The sequence below is a fragment of the Trachypithecus francoisi genome, unplaced genomic scaffold, assembly GCF_009764315.1.
Source record: "Trachypithecus francoisi isolate TF-2019V2 unplaced genomic scaffold, Tfra_2.0 Lachesis_group12, whole genome shotgun sequence".
In the NCBI taxonomy this organism is placed as follows: Eukaryota; Metazoa; Chordata; class Mammalia; order Primates; family Cercopithecidae; genus Trachypithecus; species Trachypithecus francoisi.
This window is the reverse complement of record NW_022681457.1, coordinates 66,872,428-66,885,292: the sequence shown is the minus strand read 5'-3', so window position 1 is coordinate 66,885,292 and position 12,865 is coordinate 66,872,428. Positions and strand designations below refer to the sequence as shown.

The 12,865-nt window shown below is 41.4% G+C and overlaps 1 protein-coding gene across 8 annotated transcripts in view; it reads left to right on the top strand.

The window, feature by feature from the left end:
* The first annotated feature begins 248 nt into the window (after positions 1-248).
* The window catches only part of ZNF569 (zinc finger protein 569), a 71,330-nt gene continuing 58,713 nt past the window's right edge, over positions 249-12,865 (top strand). For 2 of the 8 annotated variants that reach the window (XM_033226016.1, XM_033226019.1), the window contains exons 1-2: positions 806-1,191; positions 2,806-2,969. The gene's annotated coding sequence lies outside the window, so the exon portion shown is untranslated. The other 6 variants (XM_033226018.1, XM_033226013.1, XM_033226015.1 and 3 more) reach the window with 5 other exon arrangements.

Sequence of the window (12,865 nt, the reverse complement as noted above, 5' to 3'; positions counted from 1 at the left end):
GGGCAACATGGTGAGACCTCATCTCTACTAACAATTAAAAAAAAAATCAGCCAGGCGGGGTGTCCCGTGATTGTAGTCCCAGTTACTCGGAAGGCTGAGGCAGAGAATCGCTTGAGCCCACGAGTTCGAGGCAGCAGTGAGCCAGCATCGCGCCGCAGCACTCCAGCATGGGTAACAAAGTGAGGCTCTGTCTCAAAAAAAAAAAAAAATATATATATATATATATATAAAGACTAAAGGCATGGAGAAGTTAAGTACCTAGTCTGAGATGACACAGCTAGTAAGGCCAAGTCTGTTCAGAATCCAGGGGGATTGGCCACACTACTTTTCCCTCACGATCCCGGGTCATGAAATCCAGTAACCCTGTCATTTCGAGAAGTCCAGAAAGAACAAATATATGCAAGGTCAGAATCAAACAGCCATGAGAATATAAAACGCGACCATGGTCACACAAAAGATCGCATATTCGCACGACCTCAGATGTCACTGGACATGTTCTCTCGCCCAGGAAACCCCAAACTCCAAATTCCATGGCCGAAGTTTCACACATACAGTCACACAACGTCACTCCTCCCTGTTCTAGCCGCTGCCAGGACCTTAAGGCTCCAGCTGACCCGGACTTCATGGGCCCTTGAGCTTTCACCACCTTCACCACGCTGTATTCTAGTCTCAGGTAGAAACCCGAAAAGACGGAACTAAATAGACTGAGCCAGGATTCCTTCACGGACCCTGCGAACCTACAGCTCCAGCCGACTGTAAGAAGGAAGTGCCTTTTTGCTGGGGGCGAGGGGGCAATAGGGCCGCGAAGGCCTCTGGGAAATGTAGTTCGGCGCCGGAAGCAGCGGAACGACTCGATTCTTCTCAGTACCAAGTTGTGCTCCCAATCTCAGAGCTGGGCTGGCAGGAGGCCGCTCCGGCAAAACCCTAGGCTGAGCTCCCCTGCGCGGAGCTGTGAGCCCTGGAACGCCGTGGTCGGCTTCTCAGGACGCGCAAACGGGGAAGCCAGTCCCGCCCGGGTGAGCCGCGGGGGCCTCTGGGAAGCGTCTCCCCTGGTCTAACGGACCAAGGCTTGTGGCGCCCTCAGCCACCTACAGCCCCGGCCTCAGGGGCGCCTCTGTCCCAGCCCGCGCCGGCTGTGCCACTTTGGCAGCGTTAGGTGTGGAATCGGGGCCTGTGTCCGCGGGCTCGGTGGTGAGTCCTCGGGAAACCGCTATCTCTGAGCGCCGGACTCTTTGTGCTGGGTGGGAGTGAGGGCCCGCGGACCCGGTGCCCCAATCTTTGGAAGAGGACGCCGGGCGAGGCAATGCCTGTGCCTGTGGTTCCCTGAGGCAGTGGGAGTGGCGTGTGAAGGACTGTGAGAGTCTGGCGTGAAGTGACTGTCATTTGCCAGACGTTTGTCTGGCTGAGCGTGGCCCCGGGAGCGTGTCCGTAAGCGGATTTCGTGGAGGCGCTTTCCCTTTTATCTTTCAGTATGAACCTGCGTGCAAACATGCGTGACAGTGGGATCTTGAATGAATGAAAAACTGTTTTTGCAAGGTAGGGTGTGCTTGTGGGTGTAGATGTGTGACACTTGACATCTGTGCCAGCGCTGCATGTCTTTGGCTGGGGTCATTGGAAATAACGTTCTTTTTGTTTGTTTTTGTTTTGTTTTGTTTTTGAGATGCAGTTTCGCTCTTGTTGCACAGGCTGCTGGAGTGCAATGGCGCGATCTCAGCTCACCACAACCTCTGCCTCCCGGGTACAAGCGATTCTCCTGCCTCAGCCTCCCGAGCAGCTGGAATTACAGGCGCGTGCCACCACGCCTGGCTAATTTTGTATTTTTAGTAGAGAAGGGGTTTCTCCATGGGGGTCAGGCTGGTCTCGAACTCCTCACCTCAGGTGATCCACCCGCCTCAGCCTCCCAAACTGCTGGGATTGCAGACGTGAGGCACCGCGCCCGACCGGAAATATGTTTTTATATGAAACATCGATAGCTTCAACACTATTTTTAATTTTATTTTCGTGTATTAGCTACATTGTTTTGTGTACGTACTAAACTCATTCTCCTCGTCCCCTACTCCACCTCATTTGGGGAGTAGAGTGGGGTGGAGAAAAATACAGAAAAGCTCGAAGAACAAAAATCATTCATAGTTGTACCAGCCATGCAACTACTGTCAAAATTTACTTTCCATCTTTTCAACCCCGCCTTTGTGAATACATACGTATACGTTCATATTTTCTATATATGTGCATGATGGCTTCAAAATTGCAGTCACACTATACATACAACTCTGTAACCATCCTTTCTTATTTAACAATATATGATTAGTATCTTTCCATTTAAAGAATCACAAATTATGCCATCATTTTAAAGTATTTCATGGTATACGTTTACCCCTGTCAATGGGTGATTTGGTTCTCTCTAGCTTATTGAAATTATAAACTGTGTGTTTATCAGCAACTATTTGGCACATGTTCTAATGTACTTTTCTAAATTTTTTGGAGGGGGAGCAGGCTCCTAAAAGTAGAATTGATAGGTCAAAATGTATGCTCTTATTAAAGGTTCCCTGAGCCTATCCAATTATTCTTCTGTAAAGTTCCAATAATCTGCAGTATTATTGGCATAAGACTGCCTATATCCTGATACACCGTTGATAACAATGGATATTCTAAATAGTAGTAATCTTTGTTAACCTCATGGCTATAAATTAATTAATTTACTATAAAACAGTTGTTTGATTACTTATTGAAGTCAAGCATTTAAAAAATCTTTTGTGAATTATACGTTTTCTAAAGTAGCACTCTGTTTTCAAATTTCTTTTCCAGAGTTCTTCATATATTAAGGATTCATTCATTCATAGACTCATCATTTATTGAACGCTGTCTGTGTAACAGGCACAATCCTAGGTGCTTGGGATATAGCAGTGAACAAGAGGCAACCCCCCTACTATCATGGTACTTACATTTTTGTGGGCCAGATAATAAACAAGGTAAGTAAATTAAATATGAAGTATATTAAATGGTGAAAAATACTAAGAAAAAATGTGAAGTGTGAGAGGATATTTAGAATTAGAGATGGGAGTTTGAGTTTTAGATGGGCTCTTCAGGGAAGGCATCCTGAAAAGGTAGTAATAAAGATATGAAGGAAGTAAAGAATCTATTTATGCGTAAGTGAGGAAAGTTATTCCAGGCAGAGGGAACAGCAGTTGTAAAGGCTCTGAAGTGGCAACATGCCTGTTAGTGAAGAGGCTGGTGTGGCTGAAATAGAGTAATTGAAGGGGAGAGTAGTGGGAGAGAAGAGAAGAAAGGTAAGTGGAGGGGAGGAGGGCAGATCAGATTGGACTTTATGGCCCGTAGTACTAATTTTGGCTTCTCCTCTGAGTGAGAATGGGAAGCTGCTGGAGGGTTTTTGAGCATGGAAATGATACTATCTGCTTACAATTTAAGAAGATAGCTTTGGCAGCTCTGATGAGAATGGCCTATGGGAGGACGAATGAGGAAAATGCGGGGAGGTCAAGGGAAGAAGCAGAGAGACCAATTAGGAAACTACAGTTGTGTTGCTTAATGATGGGTATACATTCTGAAAAATACTTGGTTAGACAATTTTGTCCTTGTACGAACATCATGGAGTGTACTTACACAACCTAGATGGTATAGCCTCCTGCAAACCTAGGCTGTATGGCATAGCCTATTATCAGGCCACAAACCTGCACAGCATGTTACTGTACTGACTACCATAGGCAACTGTAACACAATGGTAAGACATTGTGTATCTAAACATATCTAAACACAGAAAAGATACAGTGAAAATGCAGTATAAAAGATTAAAAATGGGCCGGGCGCAGTGGCTTATGCCTGGAATCCCAGCAGTTTGGGAGGTCAGGGTGGGCGGATCACGAGGTCAGGAGATCAAGGCCATCCTGCCTAACAGGGTGAAACCCCATCTCTACTAAAAATACAAAAAATTAGCCAGGTGTGGTGGAACACTCCTGTAGTCCCAGCTACTCGGGAGGCTGAGGCAGGAAAATCACTTGAACCTGGGAGGCGGAGCTCACATTGAGCCGAGATTGTGCCAGCGTACTCCATCCTGGGCAACAGAGTGAGACGCCAGCTCAAAAATAAATAAATAAATAAGATTAAAACTGGTACACCTATATATATATATATTTTTGTGTGTGTGTGGTGGTGAGTGAATACGAACGGTTAGGACATTAGTGTACACTACTGTTGACTTTATAAACACCATACACTTAGGCTACACTAAATTTATAAAAACATTTTTCTTTTTCCAGTAATAAATTAACCTTAGCTTACTGTAACTCTTTTACTTTATACACTTTTAAATTTTTTAAACTTTTTTACTCTTTTATAATAACACTTAGCTTAAAACACAAACATATTGTATAGCTGTACAAAAATATTTTCTTTATGTCTTTTTTTTTTTGAGGCAGAGTTTCACTCTTGTTGCCCAAGCTGGAGTGCAATGGCACGATCTCGGCTCACCGCAACCTCCGCCTCCCAGGTTCAAGCAATTCTCCTGCCTCAGCCTCCCTAGTAGCTGGGATTATAGGCATGTGCCACCAGGCCCAGCTAATTTTGTGTTTTTAGTAGAGATGGGGTTTCTCCATGTTGGTCAGGCTGGTCTCGAACTCCTGACCTCAGGTGATCCACCCGCCTCGGCCTCCCAAAGTGCTGGGATTACAGGCGTGAGCCACTGTGCCCGGCCTTCTTTATATCTTTATAAGCTTTTTTCTATTAAAAACGTTTTAACTTCTGAAACTCCTTCGCTGAAAACTAAGACACAAACACATTAGCCTAGGCTTACACAGGGTCAGAATCATCAATATCACTGTCTTCCACCTTCACATCTTGTTCCGCTGGAAGGTCTTCAGGAGCAATAAATATGCATGGAACATGCAGGAAACAAAAAACATGCATTGTTATTGTTATCATCTCCTATAACAATAATGTCTTCTGGAATACCTCTGGAAGGACCTGCTTGAGGCTATTTTACAGTTCACTTTTTTTTTTAAGTAGGAGTATACTCTAAAATGACAATAAAAATATAGTGTAGTAAATACATAAAGCTGTAACGGTCACTTATTATTTTCAAGTATTATGTACTATACGCATGATCAATAATCAATAATGTTATCAAATACTAATACCATACACAACTGTATGTGCTATACTTTTATACCACTGGCAGTGCAGTAGGGGTGTTTTGTTTACATTAGCATCACAACAGACATCATAGAGTGTACTTATATAAACCTAGGTTACATGTGTAATGCATTGTGCTATGACGTTATGATGGCTATGATGTCACTAGGTGATAGGAATTTTTTAGCTTCATTAAAATCTTATAGGACCACTGTTGTATATGTGATCTTTTGTTGGCTGAAACATTGTTACGTAGCATATGATTGCATTGTAGTACTTGAGGGAAAAGATATTGGTGATCTGGACCAGAGTAGTAAAAATGGTGAGTAGTAGTCATGTACTAGATATAATTTAAAGGTAGAGCTGCCGTGATTTGCTGACAAATTGAGGCAGAGTGTGAATGAGACAAGGTGACACGATATTGTTTTTATGAGTAACTTGAATGGAGGTGTCATTAACTGCGAAGGGGAACAATGTAGGAAAAACTGACTTGGAATGTAGGAAAATAATGAGATTTCAGTTTGGAATATAGTTATGTGAAATGTGAGGATGCCTATTAGACATTCAGGTGGAGATATCAAGGTGGCAACTCGATATACAAGTATGAAGTTCAAAAGGAGAGACAAAAGAGAGATCTAAGGTCTAGGATGGAGACATATTTGGGAAGGAATTATCAGGATATAAATGATATTTAACACGAGACTGAATGAGATCACTTAGAGGTTAGGATAGATAAAGGTAGAGACAAAGGACTGATCTCTCTGAGTCACTCTAACATAACAAACTCCGGGAAGTAAGGAGGAATTAGCAAAAGAGACTGACGGGGACTAGCTTGAAATGTTGAAGGAACACTAGGTGAATGTGATATTCTGGAAACCAAGGGAAGAATGTGTTTTAACAAGAACTGTGTCGGGTGCTACCGATAGGCCACGTAAAATGAGGAGTGAGAAAGAAACATGGAATTTGGCAACATGAAATTCATTTATTAGGGACCCTGAAAGCAGTGTCCGTGGAATTTTAGGTCAAAGAGAGAACTGGAAAAGAAAAAATTGGAGATATCAAGTCTAGACAATTCTTGAATATTTTTTTTTTCTAAATGGAAGAAGTGAAATGGTGTGGTAGCTGGAGTTAAGAGGTATACGTTCTGTTTATACACTGATTGAAATGATCCAGTAGAGAGAGAAACTACAATACAGGAGAGAAAGCAGATAATATAAAAATGTCCTTAAGTAGCCGGAGCAAATGAGATCTTGTGGCAGACTTTGGCTGAGCTTGGACCTTGACGATGGTAATAACAGAAGAGAAGGGAGAAGTACTCAGGCACAGATACAAGTAAATGGGCAGATGTGTTGGTGAGAACTTGTGAACCTTCTCTTATGATTGTTTTAATTTTATAGTGGAGTACCTAGCAAGAGACTCAGATGAGAGTGAGATTAGTGCTAGAGTTTGAGAAGAGCAGGGGAAAGAAAATCACAGAGATTGGGACAGAAAATAGAGAAATTATGATTTTTAGGCACCATTAAAGACCCACTTAATGTTAGTATTTATGAATTTAAAGTGAGCCTATTCTGTATAGCTGTGTGTTTTTCTCCTGCAGTGTTCATCCGGTTTTTATCCTGCAGTGTTCATCCGCATAGTTGCAGCCACAGACAGGTTAGGGGGAGATTTGGATTTAACCAGACTGTTGGTTTCATGAAGCAAAGAGGAATAATGTGAGAGAGAGGCTAAAGGAATCTTACGTTCGAAAATAATTGATTGTTGTTTTGATTTTGGATTTTAGGCTAGGTAAGTGGAAAAGTGAGGACAGGAAGAGGGTGAAGGACAGTAAAAAATTAGTAGAATCAAGGAATGGAAGGTCCTAACAGGGTTGAAGGACTATTGGGTTGTAATATTAGAGGAAGTAAGGTGAGACACATTGAGGGATGGGCCGAGCACGGTGGCTCACGCCTGTAATCCCAGCACTTTGGGAGGCCGAAGTGGGCAGATCATGAGGTCGAGGGATCGAGACCATCCTGGCCAACGTGGTGAAACCCTGTCTCTACTAAAAATACAAAAATTCGCTGGGCATGCTGGTGTGCACCTGTAGTCCCAGCTACTCCGGAGCCTGAGGCAGGAGAGTCACTTGAACCTGGGAGGTGGAAGTTGCAGTGAGCCAAGATCACGCCATTGTACTCCAGCCTGGCCACAGAGCGAGACTCCATCTCAAAAAAAAAAGAATATTTTTCATATGTTTTAAAAATAGAACAGTTCTTCTTCTTTTTTTTTTTTTTTTTTGTTGTTGTTGTTGTTGTTGTTGTTGTTGAGACGGAGTCTCGCTCTGTCGCCCAGGCTGGAGTGCAGTGGCGGAATCTCAGCTCACTGCAAGCTCAGCCTCCCGGGTTTAGGCCATTCTCCTGCCTCAGCCTCCCAAGTAGCTGGGACTACAGGCGCCCGCCACCTCGCCCGGCTAGTTTTTTGCATTTTTTTTTAGTAGAGACGGGGTTTCACTGTATTAGCCACGATGGTCTCGATCTCCTGACCTCGTGATCCGCCCGTCTCGGCCTCCCAAAGTGCTGGGATTACAGGCTTGAGCCACCGCGCCCGGCCCAGTTCTTCTTCTTACCACTATACTGGTTTTAGAAAACATGGATGATTACTAACTAGACCCATTATTTCAGTAAGGGCTGCAAAATGGCAATGTTCTAATTCTGTCATTCCTTCCTTTACTAGCTAGAATATTTTCCTAAAGAAAAAATTGTCCTCGTCAACTGTTTGTTCACCCTTAGGTACAGTTTGTACAGAAAAGGCAGAATAAATGGATTCTTTCCCTTTATATGATTTTGAGTTATTGAAGTGGTTCCCTGGCATCTCCTAGTGGGTTGTTTTTATTATTATTACCATTATATATTCATCATTTTTAGCATATTTGATGTGTTTTAAATTACTGCACTTATTTTCTTTTCGAAGCTTAAATTTTCTCATTTTTGGCTACTGTTTCAGGATAGCTTCTGAATCATTTTAACACATCCCCAGTAGTGTTTGATGGTGTCCTACGTTTCTGATATGATAGGACATCCCCAGATCATTTTGAACATGTTCTGCCCTACGCATGAAATCAGTCTTTTCTGCATGGTGCCCTGATTGCTTTAAGTAGGAAATGGTATTTTGAGACCACAGTTATAGTGCTTGTTGCTGTTGGAATGGTTATTGTTGTTAGAGGGTTTTTGTGTGTGTGGACAGAGCTAGGATATATATGTATATATTTTAACAACTTGACTAAGATATAATTCATAACAATACATTTTACCCTTTTAAAATATACAGTTTAATATTTTTAAAAATATATATTCGGCCAGGTGCAGTGGCTCACGCCTGTAATCCCAACACTTTGGGAGACCAAGGCGGGTGGGTCACAAGGTCAGGAGTTCGAGACTAGCCTGACCAACATGGTGAAACCCCAATTCTACTAAAAATACAAAAATTAGTCTGGCGTGGTGGTGCACACCTGTAATCCCAGCTACTCAGGAGGCTGAGGCAAGAGAATCACTTGAACTCGGGAGGCAGAGGTTGCAGTGAGCCAAGATCGCACCACTGCACTCCAGCCTGGGCGACAGAGTGAGACTCCGTCTCAAAATAATAATAATAATAATAATAATAATAATAATAATAATAAATATAATTGTACATATATTTTTTTCATGGGGTTATGAAACTACCACCACAATGGAATTTTAGAGCATTTCATCCCTAAAGGAAACATGGTATTCATATGGGATTGATGGTACACATCCCCTAGGTCCTGCCCAACCTAATCAACTACTGATCTTTCTGTCTCTATAAATTTCCCTATTCCACACATTTCATATAAATGAAATAATGTATTATGTGACCTTTTTTGACTGACTTCTTTCACTTAGCATGTTTTCAAGGTTCATTCCTATTGTAACAAGAAATATATTCTTAACAAAATGAGCATCATGAGTTCATACTGCTGTTTCCAATGTTAAAAATTTTAGGCCGGGCGCGGTGGCTCAAGCCTGTAATCCCAGCACTTTGGGAGGCCGAGGCGGGCGGATCACGAGGTCAGGAGATCGAGACCATCCTGGCTAACACGGTGAAACCCCGTCTCTACTAAAAAATACAAAAACCTAGCCCGGCGAGGTGGCGGGCGCCTGTAGTCCCAGCTGCTCGGGAGGCTGAGGCAGGAGAATGGCGTAAACCCGGGAGGCGGAGCTTGAAGTGAGCAGAGATCCGGCCATTGCACTCCACCCCGGGCGACAGAGCGAGACTCCATCTCAAAAAAAAAAAAAAAAAATTTTAGCCAGGTGCGGTGGCTCACGCCTGTAATCCCACCACTTTGGAAGTCCGAGGCGGGTGGATCACGAGGTCAGGAGATCAAGACCATCCTGGCAAACATGGTGAAACCCTGTCTCTACTAAAAAAATATATAAAAAATTAGCCAGGCGTGGTGGCAGGCGCCAGTAGTCCCAGCTACTTGGGAGGTTGACGCAGGAGAATGGCATGAACCCGGGAGGTGGAGCTTGCAGTGAGCCGAGATTGCGCCATTGTACTCCAGCCTGGGCAACAGAGCGAGACTCCATCTCAAAAAAAAAAAAAAAATTAATTATAGAGTTTTAACTTTGGTTTTATTTTTGTAGCTTTTATTTGCTCAGTGATCCATCTGTATATCTATATATGTATGTATAAATAAGACAATTTCAGAGCAACATTATTAGTGCAGTGGCCGGATCTCAGCTCACTGCAAGCTCCGCCTCCCGGGTTCACGCCATTCTCCTGCCTCAGCCTCCCGAGTAGCTGGGACTACAGACGCCCGCCACCTCGCCCGGCTAGTTTTTTGTATTTTTTAGTAGAGACGGGGTTTCACAGTGTTCGCCAGGATGGTCTCGATCTCCTGACCTCGTGATCCGCCCGTCTCGGCCTCCCAAAGTGCTGGGATTACAGGCTTGAGCCACCGCGCCTGGCCACAATATTCCTACAGTAAATAATTTTAACATTTTTTTATAGATCTATTTGCTGCTAGAATATATCCCTCTAGAGAAGTACAGTCCAATTATTGAGCTTTAAAGTAACTATAACTAATTTCCATGTGGTTAAGCTGAAAACTTGATACATGATTAGTTTCATTTGTTTTATTTTGCTTTTGGTTTTTAGGTACAGCTTTTGTTTCAACATTTGATCCAATTTAATTTTGTCCTATAATTATGTAAAACACTTACATGGTTGGAAAATCAGATATACAAAACAAGGTGTATTAAAGTGTACACAAAACAAATACAGAAAATAAAGAGAAGTCTTGTGTTTATTCTATTTGTGTCTCTACCACCTTTTAGTAACCATTTTTAAATTGTTAAGTTTTTTGGTTTTCCTTCTACTTTTTAATGTAAGCAAATATGCATAAAATGCTAGTTTACTATCCATATTTTTTTTTGTTTTACTTGTCCAGCTTTTTCATCGTAAATAAATTTGAGGATTGGCTTGATAAGTTGAGTGAAAAACTTTATGGTAATTATGATTGAAATTATATTAATTTTATAGATACTATTGGGAAAATAGGCATCTTTACCACGCTGATTTTTTCTGTCTTTAACCATGGTATTTATTTAAGGCTACTTTTGTGAACCTTAATACATTTTTTTGACTATGCTCTTATACAGCTTTTGTTTGAATTATTCCTATTGTCTTGGAGTTTTTGTCACTTTTGTAAATTGTGAATAAGTTAGTTAAAATGCCACATAGACCTGCTACCACGTTTAACACGCCTTTCTCCTGGTTAAGTGTTTGCTTGGGTGCAACCTTTAACTATTTCCCAGAGTTTCTGAAAGTCTGGTTTCTGACCGGTTTTGCCTGTTGGTTTGTTTTTTTTTCATTTCTAGGGAAGGATAGGCAACCAGTCTCATCCCTTGACTTTTTTTTCTTTTTTTTTTTTGAGACAGGGTCTTACTATGCTGCCCAGGCTAGAGTGCAGTGACTATTCACAGATGCAGTCATGGCACACTGCAGCTTTGAACTCCTATGTTCAAGCAACCTTCCTGCCTCAGCCCCCGCAAATAGCTTGGACTGCAGGTGCATGCCACCATGCATAGCTTCATCTCTTTACTTGTAACCTGAATGTTAAAGTGGGTTTCTTGTAGACATATATAGTTGGTTGTTTTGTTTGTTTGTTTGTTTTTTAAATGCACTCTGACAATCTGTCTTCTAATTGCTGTGTTTGGACCATTTATACTTGGTGTGATTATTTTTGTAGTTGGATTGACATCTACCATTGGCTGGGCATGGTGGCTCATGCCTGTAATCCCAGCACTTTGGGAGGCCGAGGCAGGCAGATCACCTGAGGTCAGGAGTTTAAGACCAACCTGGCGAAACCCCGTATCTACTGAAAATACAAAAATTAGCCAGGCGTGGTGGCACATGCCTGTAATCCCAGCTGAGGCTGAGGCAGGAGAATCGCTTGAACCCAGGAGGCGGAGACTGCAGTGAGCCAAGATTGTTCCACTGCACTCCAGCCTGGGCAACAGAGTGAGACTCCATCTCAAAACATAAAAAATAAAAAAATAAAAAAACCTGCCATCTTCCTAACTGTTTTCCATTTGCTTCCTATGCAAATAGAAACTTTTTAAATTTCTTTGTTTGGTTTCTTCTCTTCCCCCCTCCTTTGTTTGATTACTACGGTTTTCACTGAGCATTTTATATTATTTCATTTTATCTCCTGTTTACTTTATCATTTATACTTCTTTAAAAATTGTTAGTGTCACCCTAAAGTTTTCAATATGTATTTTTAACTAATCTAAATTCACTTTTGAAAAATGCTGTACTGCTTCATATGTAGTGCAGGAACCTTACAACAGCATTCCCAGTTCCCCCTTCTTCTCCGTTGTTATGTCACTTGTGATGTCTCTTTCATTCATTTCACTTATCCATGAGCTATAATCACCTAATAACATTGTTATCATTAACAAACATTTATCTTTTAGATCAATTACTAATAAAAGAACCAAAAGAATTTATCTTACCCTTCATGATTTCGTCTCTGATGCACTTCCTTTCTTTATGTAAATCCATGTTTCTGACCTATATTGTTTTTCTTCTGACTAAATAACTTTTTAACATTTCTTACAGGGTAGGTCTGCTAGTGATGAATTCCCTTAGCTTTTGTTTTGAGAAAGTCTTCACTTCTCCTTCAATTTTGAAGGATAATTTCCCTGGATAGAAAATTCTAGGTTGGTGACTCTTTTTCATTTAATGCTTTAGATATTTCACACCACTTTTTTCTTGCTTATATGGTTTCTGACAAGAAGTCTGCTGTAATTTTTATCAATGTCATTTTATAGGTAAGGTGTTACTTTTCTCTGGGTTCCTTGAATACCTTTTCTTTTTCTTTTTTTTTTTTCAGTTTCAATATGATATACACTTTTGTTTTGTTTTGTTTTGGTATTTATCCTGCTTAGTGTTCTTTGCGCTTCCTCAATCTGTGGTTTGATGTGTGTCATTAATTTGAAACATTCATGGACATCATTACTTACAATATTTCATCTGTGTTCTCTTTTTTCTCCTTTTGGTTTTCTAATTGGGAAAATAGATGTCTATTTAATAGATACATGTTTTGATATTGTCCCACAGTTTGGATGTTCTCTTGTTTTTCATTCTTTTTCCTCTGTGCATTTTAGTTTGGGGAGTTTCTTTTGAAGTTTCTATTTTCAGGTTCACTGATTGTTTCCTCTACTGC